The sequence below is a fragment of the Macaca mulatta genome, chromosome 9 (assembly GCF_049350105.2).
Source record: "Macaca mulatta isolate MMU2019108-1 chromosome 9, T2T-MMU8v2.0, whole genome shotgun sequence".
Taxonomy (NCBI): Eukaryota; Metazoa; Chordata; class Mammalia; order Primates; family Cercopithecidae; genus Macaca; species Macaca mulatta.
The window spans coordinates 137,167,116-137,180,218 of record NC_133414.1 but is presented as its reverse complement, the minus strand read 5'-3'; the positions used below and the strand labels follow the sequence as shown (position 1 = coordinate 137,180,218).

At 49.3% G+C, this 13,103-nt stretch overlaps 1 protein-coding gene across 48 annotated transcripts in view; it reads left to right on the top strand.

Annotated features, from left to right (window-relative positions):
• Positions 1-13,103, top strand: part of CTBP2 (C-terminal binding protein 2) — a 173,262-nt gene that overhangs the window by 42,549 nt on the left and 117,610 nt on the right. For 39 of the 48 annotated variants that reach the window (XM_077947855.1, XM_015148418.3, XM_077947823.1 and 36 more), the window contains one exon: positions 7,916-8,019. The exons of 3 other annotated variants lie outside the window; for them this stretch is intronic. The gene's annotated coding sequence lies outside the window, so the exon portion shown is untranslated. Of the gene's footprint in view, positions 1-7,915; positions 8,045-13,103 lie in introns of all 48 variants that reach the window. 6 more of the 48 variants (XM_077947849.1, XM_077947857.1, XM_077947843.1 and 3 more) reach the window with 1 other exon arrangement.

Below are 13,103 nucleotides of genomic sequence, written 5' to 3'. Positions count from 1 at the left end.
AGAAAGCAAGAACAGAGCCTGACACCAGGATGCCCCAGCTGGTTAGTAGTGGCCACTGGCTGGAGTGAGCCATCTCCTATGTCTGCTCCTTCTGGCAGGTTCCTGACCATCTCACAGGGGTGTGTGCAGCTCCATCAGCAGCCGCCTTGTCCACTTACAGTGTGGAATCATGGAAGACCAGAGACAGACGCCTTCAAGTGCTTCTGAGTTGGGATGTGGTTTCTACTTGTCCTTCGGAGCTGTGTGCCTTTGTGGGGACCTCAGGGCCAGGCTTCCCTTTGAGCCAGGCTGATTTTAAGGCCCACCCGCCCACCTCCCACTGCCCTGGCCTCTTTCAAGTTCAGGTGATTTCCTAGCTTGTCTGTAAGTAGGACTGTCGTGCGTCCACTCAGGTACAGGTGTGTGGGGGTGCAGCCAGGCCCCAGGAGCCTCAGGTCCAGGTTGCTCACACCGGCTGCCTCTGCTTCCATGGCCCACGGGGCAGCTTTGGATGTGGGAACGCAGCTTGAATTCACAAAATAACGTCGTCGTGTGGGCTGCTTGCTCGTGGATCCACTTTTTTTTCCCCCTTTCAAAACTTGGCCCACGGCAGCCCCGATCAGCAGCACCCGTTTATCAATTTGTTCCTTGTTCCTTTCTCCAGTTGTTGCCAGGACTCCCATCTGGCATTCTCCCATCTCACGCCCTTGTTTATTTCTCCGTCCTGGAGCCACTTCGGATGGGGCAGTTCTAGAAGCCCAGCTAATGCCACAAGGGCAAGTTCCTTGTCACCCAGCTAGTCTCAAGTCTGTTGGCCCTGTAGTCGAGAAGAGCCGAAAGCTGAAAGAGCAGGGGAATGGTCACATTAATTGACTACATCTGAGACAACACTGGGAACATATCCTATTTTATTTTTCTTTAAAAAGTGGCAGGATTCCAAGACTTCCCTTCCAGGTTTCCACTGCTTGGCCTTCTATTGGAAGACAAGAGTTCTAAAATCTTGGCTGTTGGGCCTTTTTACATTCTTAAAACTTAAAACCAGCTGAATATATTTAATATTATAAAATTTCCATAAACACTGTCTGACAAAGGCTGTGTATGTCAGGTTTCTGCCTGGAGGGCATTTTTCTTCTTGGAGTTGAAACTCTTGGGCATCGGGGGCACATAATGAAGTGTTGATTTGACCTGAAGTGCCTCCGTGCCAGTGTGGCTGTATAGGGACATGGAAAGAATTAGCTTTCGGGGTTGTTTTTTTTTCCCTCCCTGAATAAAGGATAATTGTTTCCAAGCTAATTAATATGGTTTATTTATTACTAGGCAATAGTTGGTGGAATTGAATCTCAGGAAGGAATCATCCAGCAATGCTAAAGTGACAGCCTCTCGGGTAAACCCTGTTCATTCCTGTCCAGTGTGTGTCAGACACTCAGCCCTTTGGTGGACATTGTCATTCTATTGTATTTTTTTTCCCCCATGTGCCAACCAAACCAGGACTCCACGCTGCTTCCTGCCCAGTGAGCTTGGCCTTTCTCAGGGTGGGCTTGTCCTTAAAGGCTGACCAGGCGCATAATGACTATGGTGGGGTTGGTGGGTGCCGCCCCAGGCAACACTGGGTTGTGCTGTCATGGTAGCGGCCTGAGGCCCTTGTTAGAGGGCATGGGTCATACGTGTGCCCCACTGTGTGGGGCTCGGTGGCAGAGTCGAGAAGTGAGGAGAGGTGGCACTTCCCACTGCCGTTTGCTCAGGGATGCCTGTCTTTACCCCCCGGCAGCCCCTGCAGGACTGCACATGACTTCTTCCTCCCCCCGTTACAATTTGTTGCGCTGTGCACCCTCACTGCAACCTGAAGATAATCGGGGCAGAGGAGGGTTAGGAAGGCCAGGGAGCGGGATGTTGCCTTGTGGGAGAGCACAGGTGTGGCCCGTGTTCACACACAGGTGGCCAGAGACCCCGCTGAGGGTGGCTGGGGGTGTGTGAACCAGGAGCCACTGTGGTATGCAGGAAGGGAGGCGGGTAACTGAGTGCCTGTCCCTGGTCATTCAGGGAGCCCATGGGTCCTCTGTGCTGCTTCTCGTGGCCTCGAGTCAGTGGCCACCGTACTGCCTCATGCCGCCATAGGCAGGTCAGTTTTGGGGCAGAGCATTTGGCTTCTTGATGAGCTTTTGCCCGAGGCTTTTCCTTGACCGCTGCCCTTGAACTTGGAATCGTTGGGAGGATCTGCTATGGGATGTGTGGGGAAAGCCCCTGGCACCGCTTTCCATGCCATCCACTCAGGGACTGGGAACCAGCTCCATGTCTTCATTGTGGTCCAACCATTGAGAGTCCTCCCCTTCTCACATACTGACTGATACCCTGAGGCAGTGCCGTGTGCTCTAGGGAGTGTCAGGCTGGGAGAGGAGGCTAGCGCTGGGGTATCTGAGCTGTGTCTGGATGCCTCTGGGGGTGGGGGTGATCCCCAGGCCTGTGGCTTTAGCTCGGCTTCTGATTTACGACTTCTGATTTGGCTGGGCTTCTGTGGGTCCCACTTTTAACAGCCCCATGGTAAGTCACCCCTTCTGAAGGGGGCCTGAGTGCAGGGAGGAGGGGACCAGAATGTAAGGAGGAGGGGGCAGAGTGTGGGGAGGAAGGTGGGACGACGATTCCTGGAGTACCCATGTGACGGGCCCATTTTGAGAAGGCCATCAGCATGGATGCCAAGGGAGTGTCTGTGAGGCAGAGGGAGTTCACTCATCCTTAAAGACGCCTTGCTTCCAGAAACCCCAGGCCAGCCATAGGGCACCGTGACCTGCACACTGCCTGTCCCTCCGTGAGGCGTGGGTACGGGCCTTGGCCCCAGAGTGTGCTTGGGACCGTGCTAGCACAGTCACTGCATGCTTTGGGCAACAATGGGGTGGGGACTGAGTGCTGGCTTCGGGCCTGGAGTCGGTGGCCCCTCCTGAGTCCCTGGGGCAGGGACCAAGTTTCTGTTTTGCTCTTGTGCCTCTGGGGCTTGGCACAGTCCTGGTACTGAGTAGGTGCTCAGGAAATCCCTGTTGAAAGGATCCAGGAGTTTGAAGTCATAGTTGGTGCTGCGTCGAGTCCAGAGAGGAAAGGGGTCTGTGAGGAAGCCTGCATGTTTGTGGTGGGCAGGGAGGTGGCGTGTAGGGGGCAAAGACTGTAGACTACTTTGGCCTGCTACCGTGCCCTGTGCTTGGGAGAGAAGTGCAGCATTCTGGATGGTTCTTTACGCAATCCCTCTTTTCTGAGCACAGCCACACCACAGGAGGGCAGTGAGGCCTCCTTTCGAGGGAGGGGAATGCCTGGGGTGCCTAACCATCAATGACCTGGTTAGGACTATTGGATTCTTGTGCTGAATGTCAACTGTTTATCTCACGAGTTAGGTAGAGATGAGTTTCTTAGAAGATGTGGATAACGGCCTCAGCCTGGAGACATGTCTGGTGTTTGATGATGACACGCAGTTATTGAGTGCTTGCTGTATGCAGGCCTTGGGGCAGATCATCCACGGGTTCTCTCTTTCAAAGGACCTGACTACCTTTGAAGGTAGATGCCGTTACCTCTCAATCACAGGCAGGATACTGCTTCTTAGCCACTGATGCTGGCCTGTGGAACCTGGGATCGATTCTTCCTAACTCCTTGTTCTTTCCCTTGTCCCTTCCCAGAGCCCGTTACCTGTGGGAAACTTTTGATCGCCTAAGGGATGGTTTTGTGGACACATTCCGGTTTACTCTTTTTAGCAGTAAACATGAACGGTGCTTCCTGGAGTGTGAGGAACATGGCGTGCAGTGGTGCTCTGTGCAGCCAGACCTGTGGAAACCATGAGTCAGTTTCAGATAAGGCTTTCCAGGGTGCACGGGCCCCTTTAGGATCGTTCTTTCTCCCCTAATGTGTGCCCACGGTGAGCTGAAGTTCTGCTCCCTGGCTGGTGTGATCCAGCTGCATGGTCAGCCTCAAGAGGAGGCAGCAGGAGGTGCCCCGCCTTGAAGCAGGGGTGATGAAGCCTCTGCCATCCACGGCGGGACAGTAGATGGACTTAGGAGCTCAGACAGCCGAAATGTGAGTTCGAGCAGAAAGCCTCACGTCCTAACGAGAGCTGGCACACGTGAGCTTCAGATAGCAGAAATATCATTAGAAATCCCTCTTGCAGAGGAAGCGTGGGTAAGCGGGCACTTGGTTAGATGAGTGCTGCTCACAGCAGGTGGCATGGTGGGGGCCAGGCTGGGTTGAGCTGCTTGTGTGGCCTCTGTTATCTGTGCATTTGGGTGGGTGGGTGGGCACCCCTTCTGTGCCATGCAGAGTACAGAAACTGTTCTGAAAGAACGCCATTAGTTCAAGTGAAGGCAGGCCCAGTCCTCCTGGAAGGAGCCACGCCAGAGTTCCCTGGGCCCCCATCAAGACCTTTTTAGGGCTCATCGAAGGCTTCTAAAGGTTCTAGTCTCATTGAGTTTCTAAGAAAAAGATTTATTCACTACAGACCTAAAACGTAATTTTTGTATGCCTGACTTAGTATAAGAACAAAAAACCCAAGCGTGGCGGGGCAGGTGGGGTCCTGTCTAGGTATTGCAGCCTTAGTTGTGAGCTTTCTATATGTGGAAAGTGCAGGAACTAGTTGACCACAGTCTGGCTGGGACCCCCACCACCGAATCCATCTCCGGGTGCTACGGTTCTCTTCTGGGATGTGTGAGAGTACACACCCCCCTGTCATCAGCTATGGGCAGATCGCATTTGCCAAGGGATGTTTAGTAAGTTCACACAGGTTGATGATACAGGCCAAAAATAGGACCCTTCTCTCTGGCCCGAAGCAGCCAAGGGAACTTGGAGGGGGTGAGCATGCTGACCGGCAGTTACACGCCGAGGCCACTTCAGCTCTTGCGGTTGTTGGTTCAGAAGCAGCGGTGATTTTAATCAGCTAAGTCATTTCTGCGTCTCGTTGTATACTCCTGGAAGTTCTTAGAGAAATCCTGCCAAGAAAATATCCCCTGGTGAATCCTCGGGGCGCTAGTCCACGCCGCACTGTCAGCAAGTATCTGCTGAAACAAGTATTTTTGAATTTTTAGCTTTTCTGTAGCTCCAGTCTTTTTCAAGTACTTCTTTTTGACCTTCAAGTAACAACGGGCACTTGCTTTAAAGATTCTGACAGTCTTCCAAGCCTTTTAACATTCTTATTCCACTAAATAAGCTGTCGTCGTTCGCTGGGACAGGCAGTCCTGGCTTGAAATTCCGTGAAACGTCACCTCCTCTGTGAAGCCTTCTACAAGACAGAGTTGTCTATTTCCTGCTTAATTTTACTATGAAATATCTCAAATTAGAACCTGTACCCACAACCAAGATTAGGTAGATGTTCACATGTTGCAACGTTTGTCTTCAGACGTTGTTCAAAAACAAGTAATTGTTTTTTTGTCATTGTTAAGGCGTACCTCCCCAGTTCCTTTTCCTTCCCACCGTCCTTTCCAAAAGGGACTACTTCCTGAAAATACAGTCCTTTATATTTTTGAAATTCTGCGTAAACCATTTGAAATGGAAGGAGAAAGTCTGTGACATACTAAGACAAGCAACACTAACCAGGAGTATAAATTCTGTTTTGCAGTTAATTAAATATTTGATTCCCTACTATGTTTCAGATATGTATAAAATGTGATTAAGTAAAAGGCATTTAATTTTTAGAGACTTGGATATGGGCAGGGTATATAGTAGCCTGCCAGCCAGAGTAGGGAAGATGTTAAAGAAGATAACCTGTGAGATGGGTTTTGAAGATAGGAGTTTGCCAGGCAAGTTCTGCCACCTCAAAAGAATGGTTCCTTGGCTGTTAGATGCTTGTGTCATTATAGGCTTGGGATTACTGAAAAGCTATGCTTGTCCCTCCCTTCCTAACGCTTCTGAGGCTGGAATGTCTATGTCTCCCATCTACTTCCTTAGGAGGTGTGGGTTACAGGGTGGTGTGGGGGTACAGTTGGGAGTGAATTACTACTTGACCTTGGGTACATGATAACTTTGACTATAGAGTCCATGCTTTTCCTGAGTAGTTCTTCAGAATCCTTCCTGCTTGGTTCGAGGTGTGAAGCAGGAGCTGGCTGTCAGAGGACTCGTTCAATTCAGTGGAAAGAACACAGGAGCGTGGCTTTCTTTTGAATGGAAACCATGAGTGTAGCGGTTCTTCTTTATGACTTGCTACGTAATCCTGCAGGAGAATGCCTGTCACGGGATTGGATCCTAGGAGATTAATCCCATTGCTAATTAAAAGCCCCATTAAAAGAGGGGAAATTCTTTGAGGAATCTACAGCTTCCTAAGATTTGAATGGTTTGAAAAGTAGAATGTTGGCTGGGCATGGTGGCTCATGCCTGTAATCCCAGCACTTCGGGAGGCCAAGGCAGGCAGATCACGAGGTCAGAAGTTCGATACCAGCCTGGCCAACATGGTGAAACCTCGTCTATACTAAAAATACAAAAATTATCCAGGCATGGTGGTGCGTGCCTATAATCCCAGTTACTCAGGAGGCTGGGGCGGGAGAATCCCTTGGACCTGGGAGGCGGAGGTTGCAGTGGGCTGAGACCGCGCCGTTGCACTCCAGCCTGGGTGACAGAGTAAGACTCTGTCTCAAAAAAAAAAAAAAAGGTAGAATGCTGGCTGAGCATAGTGGCTCATGCCTGTAATCCCAGCACTTTGGGAGGCCCAGACCAGTGGATCACTTGAGGTCAGAAGTTCAAGACCAGCCTGACCAACGTGGTGAAACCTCATCTCTACTAAAAATACAAAACTTAGCCAGGTGTGATGGTGGGCACCTGTCGTCCCAGCTACTCAGGAGGCTGAGGCAGGAGAATTGCTTGAACTCGGGAGGCGGAGCTTGCAGTGAGCCAAGATCACGCCACTGCACTCCAGCCTGGGTGACAGAGTGAAACTCCGTCTTAAAAAAAAAAAAAAAAAAAAAAGGTCAGATGCAGCTGGGAATGTGGTTCATGCCTTTTTGTATATTAACCATTGGAAACTTGGTTGTAAAGTGGGGTTGGCAATGTCAGGCCTGGCTGTAGCAGCTCATTTCTGTAGAGTATGCCTCTCCCCTCCCTCATGGGGCTCGAGCAAGAGTACCTTCATACATGGGCTCTCCAGTTACATAGCAACTCCAATGTTAAATTCCATCTTTTCTTCCTGGAAAAACCGTAGAAAGGACACCTGGACATGCCTGCTGCACAGGTGTCTGCCTTTCCCATCAGCCGCAGAAGGAGGAACTTTGCTCCCTGCACTCCTCACAGCTGTGTGCACAGGAAGTGATTCGGATGATGTGGGTCCCACCCTATATTCCTTCTCTGTTCCATGTAGAGCAAAATAAATGGGAGTGCTGTTTAATGCATCACCTCGGTTCATATTGCATTTGCCAAGAAAGTGCAATTTTATTGAACATTAGGATTGAATTCTTAACTGAGTAATCAATTTCAGAAGTAAGTTAAAATGCCTTCTATTAATGGGCGACTGCAACCGTTAATCAGAGTTACAGTAGATTAACAGTTGTCAGCATTTCTGCTAATAGCACTTATAAACCGTGGGCTCATGAATTGCACTTTATAATTCCATATTTCTCAAAACAGTTGGTAATACTTTTTGCTTGAAGGTATTGATTCTTTTGTCCCTTTGCTTGCTACTTGGAGATGTAGAGAAAGCTAAATGACATTTTCACGGCGACGACACAATATCACCTGCTTTTGCACACTTGGCTCTGTGTCAAAATAGATGGAAAGAGTTCATTTGTTCTGGTGCTCTACTGTTTAATTTGATCTGGTGTGTGACTAAAGCAAGACAAATAGTATTTTTAATGAAACCATTTAATAACCTCTGGTAGCTTAGAGTCGAAGGCGTTGGAAAAATGCAATTAAAGGATGCCTAGATGTAAACAAACAAACAAAAAAATCACTACTTCAACTTCACTGACTCCATTCATTTTGCTTTCAGGGTTTCATCACCTTAAATGGTTTTGAACCAATGAAGCTGTATTCCCTTAAAAAGACGGACAGCCCATCGTGTGAACTATAGAGTTTGTGGACAGACTTATATTGGTGAGTTATTGTGAAATATCTCCAGGTAAAAGTTCAGTTTTCTAGAATCCCCTTTGCAATGTGTTTTCAATTAGTTGATGAGTATGGATTGCCTACAGCCTCTGGCTGTTTCATTGGGATGTCTAATCGCGGGATCATATTGATTGTCTTTCAATTAATTGCATCTAGTATTTTCATTTATCAAAAGCAAAATACATGTAATTAACTCTGAAGCAATATAGTTCAGTGTAAAGTGATTTTTGCTGCTGCTGCTGCTATAGAGATAAGTCAACGGAAATTATACGACAAGGAAACTCAAGTCAGAATGGAAATAGTGTTAGGATTTCTCGATGTTATTAATTAAAAAGAATAAAAATGAATTAGAGAAACCATCTCATGATACCCCAAGTCAGTCATAAGTGGTAGATGGATGTCTTTAGGAAGAAGACGGCTTGCGGATGCTGGCACCTCTTCAGTCAGCTTAGACTTTTAGTGTTACCAGCCCCTAGGATGTCTGGAACATACCATGATTTTTCTGGGGGAGTAGATTGGGAATGTGGGTGTAGGCTGAGATGAGCATTCAATCCCGACCGCACTCATGTTGATTGATGGAGTTCAATCCTGCACCCGTAGCAGGGTTTTGGGATTCTAACTTTCATTTCGGCATGCCTTTAGCCATTTTTCACAAAACCTGGATCTTACTTAAAGTCTCAAAGTGGCAGCTTCTCTGATGGAATTGATTTTAATCTTGCTTTTTTAAAAAAAACGTTTTCTCCGTGAGGTAACAGTGTCCTTCAAAAGCAAGGGAAACCGCTAGCCAATTGATTGTGTCCTGTCTCTCTCACCTGTCACACTCCTAGCAGAGCCTTGAGGGGACTCGCTTTGGTTCCCAGAAAGGTTTAGGTTTGTGACCGGGCCCTCAGGCCTGGCTGCCCGGGTTGCTGGAGGCGGTTAGAGACTTGGAGCCCAGGGGCACACATGGGCGACCACCTGAGGGGGACAAGCTGAATCTCTGCCTGAGCCCAAGCAGCACCGTGGGTTGTAGGATCAGGAAAGGACCTCTGTGTGTCCCTTCCTTTTCTCTATAAAGTAGAGCTAGCTGGGGAAACTGAGGTAGCTGACCCAGACCTAGACCTGCAAAGATTACCAGCTTGGTGACTGAGCACGTGGCCTCTGCTGGCACTTGGAAGCCTTATCTATGAATTGAACAGGGGTATTGGGCTGGTACCCCGAACCCTCCCCACCCTTTAAACTGAATTTGATATAGAAATTCAGAACCCTTTCCTGGGAGTGCTCTGACAGGGCTTGCTAAGGGCCAAAGGCCATAGCAGAGCATGAAGCTCAAGTTATGTATGAGAGGGGCCACTGAGTCCTGTTCGAACGGTTAAGGCTCTTAGCATTGAGGAGGATGAGGAACTGGAAGTATGATGGAATGTTCTTTGGTGGAAACCTGAGGGAGGTCAGGACCACCATTCGCAACCTTATTCAGTTCAACCTTTCAGGACCAACATTGCTTGCTTTTCTGGCTGTCACTCTCTCAGAGAGACCTGTGTGCCTGAACCTGCCCAAGATACTCAGGCAGAGATAAAGTCAGCTTGGGCCTGGGGTTGGCAGAGATACTTCCAGTGTTGGCTGCTGAGTCCGAAGATGTTTTCAGTGGTTGGGTCATGGTGATATCTCCAGTTGGACACCATGGAAGTGGCCATGTTGGACCTCCACACCCTTTCACCCAGACAGGTACCAGGCCCTGCCTGCCTGGGAGTGTCTCCGCTGGATGGACCATCAGTACGTTTCATAGATGCTCATTTCGGGGTTGGAAATCATCTTCCCTAAACAGAAGGATGCAGGAACTTGGTGTATAAGAATGAAGTAGACTTTTTAAATATCAAAAATGGTTGAATGAGGGCATTTTCATTTGACTCAGTCTAATAACCAGAGCCACTCTGGGATCCTGTTTAGCAGTGATCTCCATCTCAGACAGATGAGCTAACATTCTCCAAATGCATCCAGAACCAGAATGAAATTATGACATGCTTCCTGTTAACAAATGTTTCCTGAGTGCCGAGCGGACTCAAGACACTTACCCTTATGTGGAGTTCCCACCATTCCTGTATTTTTGGCATCCTTTTGGGTAAGAGTTTTTTATAGCACTTTGGAAGAGCTGAAGAGACTTGGTGTGGTACTGGAGCTGGCCGTCACTGGAGCATGGTCACTGTATTGTGCTAACGGCTCATGGTGTCCACGACCCACGCACACACACTGAGTGTGGCCCCATTGGCCCACCTACCCCCCCCGCCCCCGAACCAGGATAAAACTTCTCCCCTGACCATTTGCAGATACTCTTATGGTAGAATTCTCACATGGCCCCAGAAGGCGTGTGTTTGCTCTCAAACCCTTTCTGCTCTGTGGAACGTCACCATGCCCAGGGAGTTGTATCCAGCTCTGCCTGCTGTCTACATGCAGCAACACAAGGAGGTCATGTGGGATTGTAACCAAAGTAAGGACCACATAGGGATTTCAGCCAGAGCCCACCTGTTGAGATCCCTGGTGTAGACACATCTTTTAAAATGTGGGCAGAGGAGAAGGAGGTAGATGAAAAACATGTGACGCCGTCAGAGGTAATGACGAATCCGTTAGGCACTAGAGCCATTTATACGTTGTTTTTGCCCTCTTAGTATTTTCTTTAGCATGTCCTAATTTAAAAAGCATCCCATTCCTGTTGTGCTAGACTTAATATTTTGGTTTATGGCCGTCTTTTTTAGTAACTTGACATCACATACTTAGCCTTCTAACAAGAGGCTCGTTTTCTCAATAATGAATAGTGACGTGCTAAATTTAGATCTGACGCATGTTCTGCTTTACTATCTGTTCTCTATGTTGCTGCTTGTCAGAATGAAAGCTCAACATGTCAGATGGCTTTGCTGGCTTCTCCTGGAAAAAGACTTCATTCTTCATCACTTCAGTTGGGTCATGGTTTTTTAGTACCATTTTGTTATTAAGCATTAATATTTGCAGCAGTACCCAATTATCTTTTTTAACAAAAGTATCGTAGAAAAAGTGTTTTTGGCTAAATGTTCATAAATGAGTGGGAATGCAAATCAAATCCCTTAACTTATATTATGTAAAGTGGTGATAGAATAGTTGCAGCTGTGGTTTTGCAAAGATAAGACTGTTTCCGGCTGCCGTGCCTGCTGTATTATGTATTTTGATGAATCTCCAGGATGATGTAGAAGCTTGGCCTGCCTACCAGGGCCTCTGGGAAAGACAGTCTGAGGTGATACGGTGCTGGAAACTGCGTATGATTGGTTGTGGAAGAGGGGTTTGCCTTGATCTGCCGTGGGAAACCAGGCTGGATGACCATCTGCGTTGTGGCTGTAGCAGGCCACCTAGGTGAGGTCATCTTCCTGATCGTTGGGCCTCTAGCCTGCTTCTGGTAGGACAGATATCTTTTTTTCCATGAAAAACAGAAGGAAAGTATTGAATTACTCTGGAAACACATACCTAAACCTTGGGGTCCGATTGTCAATGACTGTAAAGTGGCGGAGGTGTTGGGCCACGGCCATTCTGCCACTCTGGTCCCAGTGTGTGGCCCCCAGGGTCCTTGGGGCCCTTGGCCTCCTGAGCTCCTGGTCTGCATGCATCCATGGGGCCTTTGCTAGGGCCATGTGTTCCTGCTCCCGTGTTTGGGCTGGAAGCAAGACTGCCAACATCGGAAACCACAAACCAGAGGAAGATCCACAGGGCCTTTCATCTCTGGGTTTCTCTAGATGAGAAACAGCCAGGAGGCTGAGATGGGGCGGTGGAGAAGATGCCAGTGAAGCTTTAGCCAGCCTTCAGAGTAGGGGAGGAGGGGCCCCCACCGAAGCTTTTGGTTCTTACTTGGATTTTATTCCTGTGCCTTTTGGACTGGAGCCATGCTTCGGAATCCCAGCCTCCCTCCACCCCCCAGGGACAAATGGGAGGCATTGATTCAGCCTTTGTTCTTTTCTCCTGAGCATCTCAACAACCTAGTGTGGCCTCCCAAGTAGGGGTGGAGAGATCACCCCATCCATTCCCCTTCTTTTTGTTTTAGTGTCTGCGTGGGTCCAGGGTCACACAGGGGTCATGCCCTCCATCCTCCTGGTAAGTTTGGCTTTCTGCTGTTACGGTTGTTTTCTGCCTCCTGCGCCACCCTGGCTGCTGGTTCTCATCCGAGTGGATTTGCAAAGTAGGGAGGAAGAGATGAGGCAGAAGGCCCGAATTTTCCCTCTGTCACCCATGTGTCAGGACTCTGTGGCCGGCCTGGGTGGGTCCCTGCTGAGTTGTTCCTTCACTAGAGGGGTACCTCCGAGCAGGGCCTCCGCAGGGTGGTGGGCACACTTGCCTCTCACTCCTGGAGGGGCCAGGAGTCTCTGTTGCCACTGAGTGACATTATGCTGGGTGGGAAATGCAGGCGTGGTGTCCACTTCTCTTTCCATGATCCTCATACCCTTGCCAAGACCCCTGTTTTGTTAGTGAAGAACCTGACGCTCAGATCCACCTGCCAGCACGTGTAGCCTTAGGTAGACCCGGTATTCAGCCACTGGTGAAGCAACCCCAAACTCAGGCCACCCCGCGTCCCTTGCTGGCGGGAGCCTTTCCGGAAACACTCAGGCGGCAGTGAGCCTGGCTTCCCCAATACTGTGTGGTCCCTTTATAGTGAAGATGACTTCCCGGGTCTTTGTTCCTGGACGGTGTCTGAGGCTTGTCATGGTACCACCCCACCCCAGGGTGTGGGAGGAAAAGCACTTGGTCCATGTGAAGTGGGGTCACACATGGGGCTGCATCTTGCCCCTGAGGGTGTGGCAGTGCGCGGAGAATGGGCCTCTGCTGCCCCTCGACAGCCAGCCCTGGTGGAGACCCCCCCGTGTCCCAGATAGGCCTGGCCACTGGGATGGCAGCCCTGTTGTGTGGGACAGCCAGAGACGTGGGTCAGCGGCTGATTTCTCTGAGGTTTGGAACGCGTGTTCGTTAAAGGCAAGAAGAGTGTGGGAAGGAATGGATGGAGCCACGCGGCAGGGCCAGAGCCTCGCTTGTCGAAGGGAGAGGTGGTATATTCTGTTTACTGTCAAGTTTCAGGCTGGGGC